Raw genomic sequence first — 12,334 nt, 5'->3', positions numbered from 1 at the left:
ATCCTTTTGGATTATGGTTTTCCCTGGATATATGCCCAGGAGTGGGATTGCTGGGTTATATGGTAGCTCTATTTTTAGTTTTTTAAGGAACCTCCATACTGTTCTCCAAAGTGACAGTACCAATTTGCATTCCTACCAACAGTGTAGGAGGGTTCCATTTTCTCCACACCCTCTCCAGCATTTAGTGTTGATTATGATGGCTATTATGACTGATGTGAGGTGATATGTCATTTTTTTTATTTGAAAATGCAACAGGTTTCTGTATATTCATTTTGCATCTTGCAACCTTACTGAAATTACTGATGAACTCTCATAATTATCTGGTACCATCTTTTGGATTTTCTGTGTATAGTATCATTTTATCTGCTAACTTCCTATTTTCCAATTTGAATTCCTTTTTTCTTCTGATTGCCATGGCTAGGACTTTCAAAGCTGTGTTTAATAAAAGAGGTAAGAGTGGACGTTCTTGTCTTATTCCTGATCTTAGAGGAAATGCTTTCAGCTTTTCACTGTTGAGTATGATGTTAGCTGTGGCTCTGTCATATATGACCTTTATCATATTGATGTAGGTTCCCTTTATGCCCACTTTCTGGAGAGTTTTTATCATAAATGAGCATGGAATTTTGTCAAAAGCTTTTTTGCATCTATTGAGATGATCATATGGTTTTTATTCTTCAATTTGTTAATGTGATATATCACACTGATTGATTTGTGGATATTGAAGAATCTCTGCATTCCTGGGATAAATTCCATTTGATCATGGTGTATGACCCTTTTAATGTATTGTTGTATTCCGTTTGCTAGTATTTTGTTGAGAATTTCTGCATCTACATTCATCAGTGATATTGGTCTGTAATTTTCTTTTTTGTGGTGTCTTTGCCTGGTATCAGGGTGATGGTGGCCTCCTAGAATGAGTTTGGGAGTGTTTCTTCCTCTTCAGTTTTTTGGAATAGTTTCAGAAGGATAGGTGTTACATCTTCTCTAAATGTCTGATAGAACTCACCTGTGAAGCCATCTGGTCCTGGACTTCTGTCTGTTTAAAGTTTTTAAAGCACAGTTTCCATTTCAGTACTTGTAACTGGTCTGTTCATATTTCCTATTTCTTCCCGGTTCAGTCTTGGAAGATTGTACCTTTCTAATAAGAATTTTTCCATTTTGTCTAGGTTGTCTATTTTATTGGCATATAGTCGCTTGTAGTGGTCTCTTAACGATCATCTGTATTTATGTGGTGTCAGATTTAACTTTATTTCTAATTTTATTGACTTGAGCTTTCTTTTTTTTTTTTAGTGATCTAACGGTTTATCAATTTTTTAATCTTTCCAAAGAACCAGCTTTTAGTTTCATTGATGTTTTCTATTTTCTTTGACTTTATTTCATTTATTTCTGCTGTAATCTTTATAGTTTTTTCCTTCTAATTAATTTGGATTTTGTTTATTCTTTCTCTAGTTGCTTTATATGTAAGGTTAGGTTGTTTGAGGTGCTTTTCCTTGTTTCCTGAGGTAAGATTGTGTGGCTATAAACTTCCTCTTAGAACTGCTTTTGCTGCCCAAGAGCTCACACTAATGGGTATTCCCTGGGGCCTCCACCAGTGTCTTTGCCGCCACAGTGAGCCACAGCTGACCCCCAGGCCCTGAGGAGACCCTCCAAGACCCACAAGTAGGTCTGGCCTGGGCCCTTATGGGCTCACCGCTTTGCCCAGGGTCCCATTCATGTGAAACCCCTGTGCACCCTTCAAGAGCGGAGTCTCTGTTTCCCCCAGACCTCTGGAGATCCTGCACTCAAGCCCCACCGGCCTTCAAAGACAAACGCCCTGGGGGGTCATGAAACCCAGGCTGGGGAGCCTGACGTGGGGCTTAGAACTCTCACTCCTGTGGGGGAACCTCTATGATATATTTATTTTCCAGTCTGTGGGTCACCCACTGCGATTTGATTTTGTTGCCAATGTGCCCCTCCTACTATCTCATAGTGGCTTCTTCATCTCTTGGTGTAGAATATCTTTTTTGGTAGATTCAGGTCTTTTTTGTCAATGGTTGTAGTCCAGCAGTTAGTTGTGATTTTGGTGTTTTCATGAGAGAAGGGGAGCAAGTCCTTCTGCTCTGCCATCTTGTCTCTCATTCCATTGGAACTTTTTCTTTTTTTAATTAAACTGGAGGGTCTTGTTGCAGTTTCCGTAAACTTCATTAAACACCCACTCTTACCCCCAGTGTACAAGGATGTCAAAGTTGGTGAGAACTGCCAATTCTATACCCATGTAACGTAATCCTGGAATGACATGTTTGGTTACCTGAAAGTAGACATTTATAACCCTAATAAAACAAGGTGGCCTGATAGGTCTTTAGGTCTTAAGCACTATTCCCATGATTATAAACTTGGCCACAGTGAGAAGAAGGTGATTTTATTATCTCATATTTAGTATAAAGTGTGCAACAATTTTCATTTCTCCAAATTATAATCCACAAATCCTTTATTAGCCATCAGTGAAGAGCCAAAGTATCAGCTGTCTATCTACACTGGGAAGAAACTCATAGCTTGAGTTTATTCTTCAAAATATGGTATGTGTAGGATCCCCTCCAGCTCTCCAACACAGGGATGGGCTCTTCAGGTATTACTTCCCCAAACACTAGCAACTTCTTCTGAAGTACTGAAACTCAACCCTCTCCTCACCCGATGGCTTTGGAAGTAGAAACAGGAACTGGTGCTTTGGTGGGAGAACCCAGCCATATCTCAGGGAAGCATGGACAGACAGAATGACATTGGAGCTCTTGTCATCAACTGAACAGCTCTTGTATGCACATGTACGTAATCATCTGTCCACACAGATGCCAAGGTTAATTCCCTAAGCATATGATGCTCTGAGAAACCACGATCTGTTTTAAATTCTGAGACCTGAAGGAAAAGGTGTGATAATGGTTGGTAAAGGAGTATTTAGGTATTTCTGTGACCTAAATCCTTAGCACTATTTATCCAAATATGTTGGTTTGTGGGTGTGTGAGAGGTTCACATGTTTATTTCCACTTAAACTCAGGTACTCCTATGACTGAAACTGTACACTGCTCACAGAAGAACACAGCAAAACACAGTCTGTTTGCTAAAAACAAAGCCCGTTCTGAGGGTGGACCCCACTGTGGGGCAGCCAGATTACCCCAGGGGTCCCCCTGAAGTAGATCACTGCATGATGGGCTAAGTTTTGGAGGGTGACTTTTTAGAGTGCTCTGCCGAGGGTGTCAGGGGTGAGACGTTCCTCTTCTGAGGTCTCACTTCTAGGCTCATTTCCATCCCTCCCTTTTTTCCTGCAAGAAACACATACACACCCTCAGCCTACTGTTTAAAAGGCATATTTAGCCAATAGAATTTCATAAGATCTGGAACGTGCTGTGAGGGGATTTAAGGGCAGAGCTGAAACAAGGCATCTTCAGGACTGTCAGACTGGCTAAGATGACCACACTAAACAGTCCCCGAGGTCTCATTGTTCCATGAGCTCCTGACCTTCATGGGTGATGTTCTTCTTTAACTACAATTGCCTCACGGTTCAGCCCCAGGATCCCACGGAAGCAGGATCTTTTCCTCTCTGGGGTCCAAGGGCAGCCCCATTCTGATTTTAAGTTGAAATTCTTTGCCAAAATACCCTGAGGAAAAAACGGATTCCTCTCCAGGCTATCACAGGTGGCAAGTCCCTTATTTCCTTTTCCCGTTCCAAGCCCCTCTTCCCCAGCCCTGCTGCCTTTTGTTCCTATTTCACATTGTTCTTCTTTTGGCCGGAGTTCTCTCTGTTGCCATGAGAGCACACCCGCGCATTCTGCCTCACGCCCTTCACTTTAGGCCAAACTCTGCATTGCCGCACACACAGCAGGCTCCGCAGGGTCCCACCGCCATCATCCCCTGGGGCCCGGCGTCCCCTCCTCCTCTGGGTTCACCAGATTGCCTTCTCGAAGACCCTGGACTTTCTGAGGAGCCACCGTGTACTCTGGGATTTTTCTTCAAACATCAGGCTCTATGTTTTCATTTTATCATATTCATATCTGCCTCGTATTAGGAAACTTCACAAGGCATGACTGCTTGGGAATAGATTGGAGGAGATTTCTCTTTGAACAACTGTAGCAGGTGTCCAGAAGCTCACCATTTTTTTAAGGAAGTGAACAAGTACAGACACTAGTGCTATAGGAATCAGGACACAGTCTATGTATGGAGTCCAATCACACTGCTATGGAGTTTTTATAGCTGGGAGGAAGCTTCCTACCTAAGTTTCCTACCTTCGTACTTTAAAAAAAAAAAATTAGACTCGGGGTAAGATTACTCTTTCCCAAGAACCAGGGACTAAAGGGCCTTAATTGAGAAGCCTTGAGGCAAAAAGTGGACTTGGAATGACCTTGGAGGGTACGTACAATTTGGAAGAAAACTAGCACATTGTGCCAATCATGTAGAATGTTTGTTGAATTCTGAGTGCTGGCAGCACATGGAGTCCCAGGCCTCCTGCCAGCCTTCCAATGCCCTATCAAAGTGTTCCACACCAACCGGCAGATAGATTACTGATAAGATGAGAACAGACCCAGGAAAAACCTGGCACTGATTCTAGATGTCTCCAGGGATGGATTTAGGATTATGGCCTCTCATTTCAAAACTCTTAGTATAGCAGCAATATTTTAACACAGTTCCCGGCCTGATTGATTTGTTTTCCAAAGACCTAAGAGAAGCTGGAGGCATCAGTGATTTATGTGACTGACAGTTCTACATTGCACTTTATAGTGACTGTTGCTAATTGTAAATAGAAATGGTTACCTTATTATCTAATGTATCCCATAGCCCTGGGGCTGCAACTGAGTTCATTCTGGAGAATGTGAGTGGGTAGTATGGTACTAGCTTCATTCTGGAGAGGGTAGTATGGTACTAGCTTCATTCAAAAGGGAGCACTGCCTTGGGATGAGGCCACTGGTTCCTTTCTCCCTGTGTGGAAGAAAAGGGTGAGCTGCCAGAGACCCCCTAGCCATAGCCAGAGGCTGCACCCTTATTAGGCCTTTCCCTTCCATCACTTTTCTTGGTACCATTTTTTTCTTCACAAAAACACAGTAGCCGGCATGGATTGCTTCGTGCCTCCCAGTTCCCCTCGGCCCATTCATATGTTCAAGCTTTAACCCCTGGTACTACAGGGGTGAGGGAGTTAAATAAAGTAAGGTCCTTAGGACTGGCCCTGATTAGATATAACTGAGATGCTTATAAAACGGGGAAATTTGAACACAGAGACAGGCACACAGAAGGAAGACCAGGGAGAAAATGGCCATCCACAAGCCACGAAGGGAAGCCAGAAAGAGATCCTCCTCTTACAGCCCTCAGAAGGGATGAACCCTGCCAACACCTTGACCTTGAACTTCTAGCCTCCAGAACTGTGAAACAATACATACAGTTCTGTTGTTTATGCCACCCAGTTTATAGTACTTCGTTATGGCAGCCCTAGGAAACAAATACAGTACTATTACTGGGATTTAGAAAGTTGGTTTTTTGGGTTTTTTTTTTTAAATAAGGACCTATATTTGAATTTTATTATGGTGGTGCTAGTGGTAAAGAACCTGCCTGCCAATGCAGGAGACTCATAAGAGACACAAATTCAATCCCTGGGTTGGGAAGATCCCCTGGAGGAGGAAATGGCAACCCTATTCTTGCCTGGAGAATTCCATGGACAGAGGAACCTGGCGGGTTACAAAGAGTCGGACACGATTAAAGTGACTTAGCACACACACATACTTAACTGTATATTCTATTGGGAGCCACCACAAAAGCTATAGTCCCCTGCGGGTAGAGTGACTGTAAAGAACAGCCTGTCAAAGACTGAAAATGAAAAAAAAGGCTTTTCCACCCTATGTTTGTTGATACTTCATTAGAGATGCTGCCTAAGCAGTAAAAATAAGGGTTTTCTGTGTTTAACCCCCAAACTGCTGTAGGACTTACAAAGAGGCTCAAGTGTATCTGACCTTGATGGATGAGAAGGGCATGCTAGGATCCTAGGGAAAATTAGCACCTTCATTTTTGTGTCTGATTGTAATTGCAGCCTCCACTCCAACTTGAAAGGTGGAAGATGTCTGTCAGAGGGAACTGCCTTTGCTGTTTGGAGGATGTACCCCTGCCAAACGTGGGTTCACAGCTACCGAGAGGCTACCATTAAGTAAGTACACGGTGTGGAGACATTCCCCCGAGCCTCACAGCTCACACTTACTAGTCAATTCCAGGCCCTCAATCACTCCTAATCCGGGTTGGTCAGAGGCAGCTTCCTACCACTAGGTGGCGGTAGCGTCTGCTGCAGGAATCCAGTCCCATATCCAGTTCACAAATGAAGGAGGCAAGGTTCACCTTAGAATCAAGTTCCTTTTTCCTAACTGGCCAACCGTCTTAGGGGCTCTTAGGGGAGAGCTTTCCCTTCCGTTCAGCACAGAAGGATTACAGGATGTTCAGAGTGGAAGGACCCTGTCGACAAGCTGACTGGGTCTCAGCCCTGGATGTGTGGGGAGCTTTTAAAAATACCAATGCTCTGCTCCACTCTCATGGATTTTATTTCTAATACACAATATGTCCCCAGCATGTGACTGTATCTGTTAATGCATTCTTACCTGATACCTTTTTGCGAGGAGTCCACAATAATTTGGAAACATATATCCAACCTCACTTCCCTGGTGGCTCAGATGGTTAAAGAATTTGCCTGCAGGGCTGGAAACCTGGGTTTGATTGCTGAGTTGGGAAGATCCCCTGGACAAGGGAATGGCAACCCACTCCAGTGTTCTTGCCTGGAGAATTCCATGGACAGAGAAGCCTGGTGGGCTCCATTCCATGGGATCGTGGAGAGTCAGACACGACTGAGCGACTGATAAACATACATGCAACCTCACAGACTTAGCCAGGGAGGTGGGAAGTGAAGGGACAAATGGGGCCAAACATAGTAAAGAGTGTGTGTGTGCCCTTTTACATGTCTTCATGGTATAGTTGGTTGACTAGTGTCCCCTGAAAATTCACATCCACCTGGAACCTTAAAATGTGATCGTATTCAGAAATATGGTCTTAGCAGATATAATTAGTTAAGATGAGGTCATCTGGTATTGGGGTGGGCCCTAAATCCAGTGACAGTTGTTATCACAAGAGGGGACTCACAGAGAGTCACAGGGTGAGGACTGGGGCAGAGATTAGAATACTGCAAGTGGAACGGTGCTCAGGACCACGTGACCACCAGAAGCCGGAAGAAGCCAGGAAGGATCCTTTCCTAGAGCCTGCACAGGTAGCAGGGCCCTGCCAACATCTTGACCTTGGGCTTCTTTGGCCTCCAGACCTGGAGACACATTTCTGTTGTGTAAGCCTCCCGGTCTGCGGCACTTTGTCTTGGCAGCCCTGGGAGCACAGGCAGAGGCCAAGGGAAGCTGGGCCCTGGACTCCCCCTCTCGAGCCACCCTCATGCCATCTGTCACACTCACAGGGGCCTTACTTTTTACTGAGTGGACAGTACGGAGGCGTCCTCCCTTCTACTCACTTTTCCCGTTCCTCCTCAGGTCCCAGGAGTGCGAATGGTGTGAAGGACAGCCCAGCTCATGATTTAAACTTACTTTCCCTAAAATTTTCATTTCCCTAAATTCTCCTTTTGAGTTTGCTTTTTTTTGTTTCCAGAAGGCTCAGGGCCTGGTAGACCCCAGGTTCATACCATTAGAATCTATTCTTCCACAAACACTCTTCCCAAGAGTTGAAAAGGCTTATTAGGAGACTAGCAAACATTGGTTTCCTTTGACGAGGGAGAAGACGGAAATCGAAGTCAGAGAAGCGACAAGAAGGTTCTGGAGGGAGTAGGGAGGGAGAGAGAGCCTGGTGTTGAGAGGTAAAGACAGAGAATAAAGGGGCCCCCAACGAGGGCCTGGATGAATAGGAACCTTAGGCGAGCTTGAGAGCAAAACCAGCCTTGAGAAGGTGGAAATTAAGCTGGCCTGTGAGGCCACGATTCACTATAAAGCTAGGACAAAAAAGAAAAAACTGCCGTAGCTCTGCAATCTGTCATCCAATTAACTGTGGGCCTAATTTAACTGAAAAGCCAGTATGCCTTTATAACTCCAATTCCCTAAGCTAATCCTTAAACAGCAGTTTAATGCTGTTTGTTAAAAAAAAAGAAAAAATCCTACAGAGACCTAATCCAGACTGACGGGTTGCCTCATTAATTTGAAGCTGGCGTCACTCTTGTTTCAGGACGAATCCTTTCTAGTTGCCATGGGGTGCAGGCAGTCAGATCCATTTTGTCAGCTTTTCCACCTGTCTCAGAAATATTATTTGGTCGCTGACTTAAAAGGATCAAACCCTCTTTGAAAAGGGCCCTATTTTTTGCCCTTTCTGAAATCTCTTCCTTTCTCAACCATGTGGTCAGACGGTGGAAGAAACTGGCATTCTGGTGAAACATCTTATAAACCAAAGACGGCAGCCACTGCCTCTCTCTTCCTATTTCGATCACACTAAGACCTACCAGAAACGCGAGCAGCATCTCTGGTTGGTGGGGATGCTAGCTCTCTGCTGAGAAGCAACAGAATTGCCACCGTTTCAAATAAACGTCCTTTGCAGCCAGTGCTGGCTCAGGCAAGGAATGATTCCAGAGACCCGACACTTCACATACAAGTCATTAATGTCAACGTCAGGAAAGTCAAGTCCAGAAATGCAGTGTCTCTTGCCAAAAAGTTCCACTGAGCTTTCTAGGACCCCCGTGACCTAATTTAAAGTGTCTTTCTTTTTTTTTCTCAAGCTTTTTTTCATAGATAATAGTATGATAAGCTGTTAATTCAATCATTTTCGCTTCTCTGGCACCCTTCGTCCCATGATCAAATAGTATTTTTAACCACCCTGAAGACACATTAAATAACCAAGCTGTCTGACAGCTGCATATCAGAACACTAATCGCCAATACTGCATGGCTAAAAAAAAAGGCTTAACTATTTCTTTGCCCACAGCTGTTTTTGTACTTCAAACAGCCATCATGCAGAAACACACATCTGGATGATAGGCTATATTATTGGTAGGCTGTTAATACATAAAGTGTAAAGCGAAAAGGGCATGACTTCAAGACTACATAACAGAAGCAAGAAAACTGTTATTGTGTGGCAGCCCTCTTTTACTTCTCTATTATTTAATAAAGCAGTTCCATTATCTCCTACCTGCCCACTCACTCCCAGTTCGTCATGAAAAAGGACACTCTCACCTACAACATTTTTCAGCTGCACTGCCTTTGTTGGTTGTTCCTCTTTGTACTAACACCAAATGATGGCTACCGTGATCAGTGCCTTAGGATATCAGATAATTCGAAAAGCGGAATCGGGCCGTATTATGAAGACTGCATGATTGGCCATTTAAAATCAGGAGCCTGCTCATCTCTGCTGTATTCTTTTAAATACTCCAATCTGTGTCATCAACTCAAAATTCAGTGGAAAACATCTCTCTGGTCGTTGGACAGGATCCTAAAAAACACGATGATGTGAGTATTTGAAAATGAATCAGAAAGCCTGGAACTACAGCGTGAAGGTGAACGGCCTTTTTCCAAGAAATAACTAGGAACATGGAACCTGAACCAAATGCTTGAATGAGGATAATGGAACAATTAGCAGCCATTTAAGGTAACCTATCCTTTTCATTTTCTGTCAAACTACTGGAAAAAGCAGAATAGCTAGCCTAATTTACATGCACATAATGGGATGGATCTTTTTATTTTTAATTGGAGGATAATTGCTTTACAATGTTGTGGTGGGTTCTGCCGTACAACAACGTGAATCAGCCATAAGTACACACATATCCCCTTCCTCTTGAGCCTCCCTCCAATTCTGCCCCCATCCCACCTGAGTCGGTTGTCCCGGAGCACTAATCTCAGCCCCCTGTGCCAACAGCTGCTTCCTGCTAGCTTTCTACACATGGTGGTATATATGTCAATGCTACTCTGTCAATTTATCCCACCCTCTCTTCCCCCCATCTCCACAAGTCTGTTCTGTCTGCATCTCTCTTCCTGTCCTGCAAATGCGTTCATTAGCATCATTTTTCTAGATTCCATATATATGTGTTAATATACATTTTTCTCTTTCTGACTTAACTTCACTCAGTATAATAGACTGTACATTCATCCACCTCACCACAACTCACTCAAATTCATTCCCTTTAATGATTAAGATTCCACTGTATATATGTACCACAATTTCTTTATCCATTCATTGATAGACATCTTGGTTGCTTCCATGTCCTAACTATTGCAAATAGTGCTGCAATGAACACTGGCTTACATGTGCCTTTGAATTATGGCTTTCTCAGGGTATATGCTCAGTATTGGTATTGCAGGGTCATAGGGTAGTTTTATTCCTAGTTGTTTAAGGAACCTCCATGGTATTCTCCATAGTGGCTGTATCAATTTACATTGCCACCAACAATGCAAGAGGGTTCCCTTTTCTCCACACCCTCTCCAGCATTTATTGTTTGTATATTTTTTTGATGATGGCCATTCTGACCAATATGAGGTAATACCTCATTGTAGTTTTGATTTGCATTTCTCTAATAATGAGTGATATTTATGAATGCATCTTTTAAAAGGAAATTTCTTATGTTATCTGGTGTGCATAAATCATTTGAGTTTAAATTATATTTTAAAGAGATATAAACAGTATTGTCCATTAGCATACAAATAGTAGCACTAGCAATTGGTAGCACAACCAACAATTCTTAGAGGAGGAGAAACATTATAAGAAAAATTTATGTTTGGTTACACCACCTAGTATAATATCACCACAGAAACCTTCAAATGCCCTTTCAGTAAAGATGGCTATGATTAAGAGGATTTTAATCAGGTCAAGAGGAAGGAGAGACAAAGATGTTGGCAAGATTGGTTTTCCTTTCTGATGCTTTTCTTTGCCATCCATTCTTTCATAGTGTGGAGGCAAATGAAAATATTGAAGGGATGGCAGTGAGTTGGGTCCTCTCAGACTGGAAGAGCATACAAAATAATCTCCAGAGTGAAAACGCACCCTGGAAATATAAGTTATTGATGCAGAATTTTCTGAATGTGTTGCCACAAAAGTTGAAATACTGTGAAGGTTGATGGTGAAATGTGTGATGAAACTGCAATTTGAAAAAACAGCTTATAGCTATTCTGAGGGGGGAAAAAACACCTTGTTTCTGGAATTCCTTGTAATTTAGAATAGGCCATAACCAGTCAGAGCTGGAAGGGGTCTTCAGAGGTGATTTAATGATCCATTTCATAGCTGAGAAAACTAAGGACCAAAAAGGGTGATTAATTCACTGTCAGTAATTAATGAGAGGCAGAGACAAGCATAGAGTCTCAGTGCCTATTTCTAATTAATTCCTGTCTCATTTGGTTCTGCACAAGTAGAAGGGGATAAGTTAAAGTACTAGAACAATGGTGTGGGAGACCAGTTCTGGGGATCCACGAGGTCAAACTATTTTTCTACTAATACTAAGATGTTATTTGCCCTTTCTCATTCCCTCTCATGGGTGCACACTGGAATACAGTCCCATGCCGGATCATGCCAGATCAATGTAGAAGCAGACACCCAGCTTCTTACAAGAGGGATTGCAAAAACGTAAAATAATGCCACTCTTTTCACTAAGCTTATTTTCATTCTGAAAAATAGAAATTTTCATAAAAATATGTTTAACATTTTAATAGTTTCAAATCAATATTTTTGAAAGTTCTCATTTTAATTTTAAAAATACAAAATATTGATATAATCCACGTATACAAAAGCTATTTGGGATCCTCAACTTTTAGAATATGAAGGGATCCAGGGATCAAAAGGTTTAAGAACCGAGGCAACAAAAACGTGAAAAAATAGAAAGGACAAAAGAGGAATTTTATAAAAACTAAAAATCCTCACTCCTTCCTTTTTGGATCCACTTCTCACCTTCGTCAGGAGCATGATTCCAATGAGATGGATACATCAATCAGGAACACCTACAGTGATAGGGGGCTTCATGGGTAATATGACAGTGATGGGGGGCTTAGGTGGGAGCTGGATTTGAATTTTGGCTTCGCCACTTAAAAGCTTTGAGAACTGATCAGTTAAGCCCTGGGTTCCTCATCTGCATGAATGGAGGCAAGTAGAACACCTGCCTTCATGAAAGCGTTAGTGTAAGAAAAGCATTGGTATAGTGCCTGCGTATGGTATGTACCCAGTTTGGCCATTATAATTATTGCTCAAAATAGTATGCTACGAAAACTTACCGAATGAGAGAAGGCATCTGCAAATGATTGTCTGATAATGGGTTAATATCCAAACTATATGAAGAAGTCATACAACTCAACAATTTATATATATATATGAAACCTGATTATTCA

The 12,334-nt window shown here is 42.4% G+C and overlaps 1 protein-coding gene and 1 long non-coding RNA gene across 4 annotated transcripts in view; one reads left to right on the top strand and one right to left on the bottom strand.

The window, feature by feature from the left end:
- Positions 1 to 12,334, bottom strand: part of PIP5K1B (phosphatidylinositol-4-phosphate 5-kinase type 1 beta) — a 338,680-nt gene that overhangs the window by 5,641 nt on the left and 320,705 nt on the right. The window lies entirely within an intron of this gene.
- The window catches only part of LOC136148601 (uncharacterized), a 124,318-nt gene that overhangs the window by 100,345 nt on the left and 11,639 nt on the right, over positions 1 to 12,334 (top strand). For 2 of the 3 annotated variants that reach the window (XR_010659527.1, XR_010659525.1), the window contains exons 4-5: positions 6,041 to 6,154; positions 9,455 to 9,614. This is a non-coding gene — a long non-coding RNA (uncharacterized lncRNA). Of the gene's footprint in view, positions 1 to 6,040; positions 6,155 to 8,954; positions 9,615 to 12,334 lie in introns of all 3 variants that reach the window. The other variant, XR_010659526.1, reaches the window with a different exon arrangement.

The sequence above is a fragment of the Muntiacus reevesi genome, chromosome 17 (genome assembly GCF_963930625.1).
Source record: "Muntiacus reevesi chromosome 17, mMunRee1.1, whole genome shotgun sequence".
Taxonomy (NCBI): Eukaryota; Metazoa; Chordata; class Mammalia; order Artiodactyla; family Cervidae; genus Muntiacus; species Muntiacus reevesi.
The sequence above is the reverse complement of the archived record's forward strand: the minus strand, read 5'-3'. Positions and strand labels throughout refer to the sequence as shown.